We start from the raw sequence: 4532 nt of genomic DNA on the forward strand, positions 1-4532 counted from the left end.
TCGTATGTATCTTGCAAATCTCTATGCCCCCCACCTGGACTTGATCCCGGATGGAGCTGAAGCGTCTCTTGATGTGCTTGGTTCTCTTGTGAAATCTAGATTCCTTTGCCAAGGCAATTGCACCAGTATTGTCACAAAAGATTTTCATTGGACCCGATGCACTAGGTATGACACGTAGAACGGATATGAACTCCTTCATCCAGACTCCTTCATTTGCTGCTTCCGAAGCAGCAATGTACTCCGCTTCACATGTAGATCCCGCCACGACGCTCTGTTTAGAACTGCTCCAGCTGACAGCTCCACCGTTTAATATAAACACGTATCCGGTTTGCGATTTAGAATCGCCCGGATCAGTGTCAAAGCTTGCATCAACATAACCATTTACGATGAGCTCTTTGTCACCTCCATAAACGAGAAACATATCCTTAGTCCTTTTCAGGTACTTCATGACGTTCTTGACCATTGTCTAGTGATCCACTCCTGGATTACTTTGGTACCTCCCCGCTAAACTCAAGGCACACATCAGGTCTGGTACACAACATTGCATACATGATAGAGCCTATGGCTGAAGCATAGGGACCATCTTTCATTTTCTCTCTATCTTCTGCAATGGTCGGGCATTGAGTCTTACTCAACTTCACACTGTAGGATCGAAAGTATGTCTAGAGGGGGGGTGATTAGACTACTTGACCAAATAAAAACTTAACCTTTTCCCAATTTTAGTTCTTGGCAGATTTTAGCTATTTTAGGACAAGTCAAGCAATCATCACACAATTCAAGCAAGCATGCAAAGAGTATATTGGCAGCGGAAAGTAAAGTATGCAACTTGCAAGAATTTAAAGGGAAGGGTTTGGAGAATTCAAACGCTATTGGAGACACGGATGTTTTTCCCGTGGTTCGGATAGGTGGTGCTATCCTACATCCACGTTGATGGAGACTTCAACCCACGAAGGGTAACGGTTGCGCGAGTCCACACAGGGCTCCACCCAAGGGCAACGGTTGCGCGAGTCCACGAAGGGCTCCACCCACGAAGGGTCCACGAAGAAGCAACCACCCACAAAGGGTCCACGAAGAAGCAACCTTGTCTATCCCACCATGGCCATCGCCCACGAAGGACTTGCCTCACTAGCGGTAGATCTTCACGAAGTAGGCGATCTCCTTGCCCTTACAAACTCCTTGGTTCAACTCCACAATCTTGTCGGAGGCTCCCAAGTGACACCTAGCCAATCTAGGAGACACCACTCTCCAAGAAGTAACAAATGGTGTGTTGATGATGAACTCCTTGCTCTTGTACTTCAAATGATAGTCTCCCCAACACTCAACTCTCTCTCATAGGATTTGGATTTGGTGGAAAGAAGATTTGAGTGGAAAGCAACTTGGGAAGGCTAGAGATCAAGATTCATATGGTAGGAATGGAATGTCTTGATCTCAACACATGAGTAGGTGGTTCTCTCTCAGAACAAATGAGTTGGAATGATGTGTGTGTTCTGATGGCTCTCTCACTGAATGAGAAAGAGGTGGAGGGGTATATATAGCCTCCACACAAAATCCAACCGTTACACAGTTTTCCAATCTCGGTGGGACCGAATCAATAAACTCGGTCTGACCGAAATAGTAAACCTAGTGACCGTTAGGAATTTCGGTGGGACTGACATGCAACTCGGTAGGACCGATTCGGTTAGGGTTTGGGCATAACGTAATCTCGGTGAGACCGATTACACAAACTCGGTGAGACCGAATTTGGTAATTAGGTAACCAGAGAGTTGGTCAGGCAAACTCGGTGGGACCGATTTGCTCTTTCGGTGGGACCGAGTGGAACTCGGTGAGACCGAAAGTTACAAAGGGGAAACACTGAGTTTACATTGCAATCTCGGTGGGACCGATTCGCTCTTTCGGTGGGACCGAAAAGTTACGAAAGGGAAACAGAGAGTTTGCAACCCCATCTCGGTGGGACCGAGATCCTTATCGGTAGGACCGAATTGCTAGGGTTTGGCAGTGGTTATAATGACAAGTGAAACTCGGTGGCGCCGGATAGGAGAATCGGTAGGACCGAGTTTGGCTTGGAGTTTAGGTCATATGTGGATATGGAAAGTAGTTGAGGGTTTGGAGCATATCATTAAGCACATGAAGCAAGAGGCTCATTAAGCAACACCTCATCCCTCCTTAATAGTATTGGCTTTTCCTATGGACTCAATGTGATCTTGGATCACTAAAATATAAAATGAAGAGTCTTGAGCTTTTGAGCTTGAGCCAATCCATTGTCCTTAGCATTTTGAGGGTTCCACTTTCATATCCATGCCATGCCAATCATTGAGCTTTCCTGAAATAATCATCTTGGAATAGCAGCATTAGCTCAATGAGCTATATGTTGTTATGAATTACCAAAACCACCTAGGGATAGTTGCACTTACAATCTCCCCCTTTTTGGTAATTGATGACAACATATAGATCAAAGCTTCGACAAATGATAATAAGCATGAAATATATCGTCGCTTTGAGAAGTATGTGATAAGTAAGAGCTCCCCCTAAATTTGTGCATATTTAAAATTTGCTTTGGACTGCAAATGCACAAAGAGTTAGAGTCATGGGTTACTCTTCCATGTCACATACATCTTGGTGGAGCGCTCAAAATGATAAGAATGAAATACATGCACTCATCACCAAGAATAGTGAATGATCACAAACGATAGATAGAATGATAATATTTAAGCAAGCATTAAGTGTAGCTTATGATCAAACACATGATCATCGATGTCTCACAGGCATAAGGACGTAGTATCAAGCACTCAAAATCAAACCAAGTTCGAAGAAACCACCAAATAAAATAAGAGAGAAAAGCAACACTCTCTCTCTCTCGAAGCCTATGATCTATACATCTTCTCCCCCTTTGGCAACAAGTTACCAAAAAGTTCCTGGAAAATGCATAGCACTAGATCGACGCTCAGGCTTGATCTTCAGGTGGTGGTGGAGTCCGGATCACTCCAAGGACGAAGGCTTCTATAGATGTTGAAGTAGTTGCTGGACTTGGAGCTGAAGTTGACGCTGGAGCTGAGGCTGTAGCTGGTGCAGACGTTGTAGCTCTGGTGTCAGCAACTGGCAGTGCAGACGACCTCGGACCTCGTGGCACCCTCGCAAACGCATGAGTCGTGGTCCTGACTCTCCTCTCATTCATGTCCTCCTGGAGCTGCTCCACTGCAGACTGAACTTCCGTTACCTTGACATCCAAGTCATAGAACTTCTGTTCCATGATCCTTTCTAGGCTCTGCTGATTTTTAGTGAGGTTGGCCAGACTTTGCTCAATTCTCAGCATGGATGCAATCAAGTAACTGAGCTGCTCTTGTTTGTTCTTCAAGAAGTACTCAGATGCCTCCTCTTGAGTAGGCATCCTGGCAGCTTTTTCTTTCTTCGCCTTCTCCTTCTTTGCAAATGCATGGGCAGATGAGGGCTCATTCTCAATCATAACCACTTGGTTATCCTCGAAATCTGGACGGATGGGCAGGTGTTCCTTATCCAACAAGTATATGCCCGTGCCCATCTTGGAGTTGATGAGCTCCTGAATCTGTGGGGCATACCCACAACTCCTCTTCTGATCTGCAGCTGTCCTCTTAACGGTTTCCACAATGAGACTCATGACCTTGAATTTCTGAGGCACGTCAAAGACATGAAGCAAGTTAATCGCGTGACCTCTGATCATCTTGTGATCTCCAGACTTAGGAAGTAGAGTATGCCTTAGTATCCAATTGATCGTAGGCAATCCTGAGAGCAGATAATATACTGAGCCAAACTTGAATGTGTCAAGTGCTTCATTCGGGATCTCCTTGTACATGTTGGACATGGAGTTATGATCCATCTTCTTCTTGGCGTAAATGTCCAAGTCATCATCCTGCTCCTCTGGGGCATTGATCAACTTCGCCCATTCCTCAACAGTGGATTGGTACCTCGTACCCTCAGACATCCATGTAATCTTGCCATCCGGATAAAAGTGAGCTGTGGAGTAGAACTGCATGATGAGTTCCTCGTTCCACTTTGTGAGCTTCTGCCCAACAAAGTCCTCTACTCCACATGCTCTGAAGCTGTCCTGAACTCCTGGGTAGTACTCTTCATTCTCCTTGATATAGGTCCAGTCGACCCATCTCATGTCACAAACGATTGGCTTCTTGTCAAGCAAAACAGTCTCATAAAAGTCTTGCTGCTCCTTTGTATGAAATCTGTAGTCCACGGCAGTCCTTCTCCTAGAAGCATACGGGTCTGCTTCTCTCCACTTCCTTAGCCCTGAATCTCTCCTGAGCTTCATATCCTCAGCCACAGGATGAGCATCGTTGTGGTCTAGGATCTTGGGCTTGAGCTTCCGAAGGACACTCTCTTCCTCTTCTTCTGCAACAGTCTCAGGCACTGGGGCCTTGTTCTTTTCTGCAGCAGGTATACTCCTTGTGTTTCTCTTTGGTGCTGTCTTAGGCTTAGATGCAGCCTTGGGTGCTTCCTTGGGCCTGGATGCAGCTGTTCCTGACCTTATAGCATCTCCCATAAGTTTG

The sequence above is a fragment of the Triticum urartu genome, chromosome 4 (genome assembly GCF_003073215.2).
Source record: "Triticum urartu cultivar G1812 chromosome 4, Tu2.1, whole genome shotgun sequence".
NCBI classification, from domain to species: Eukaryota; Viridiplantae; Streptophyta; class Magnoliopsida; order Poales; family Poaceae; genus Triticum; species Triticum urartu.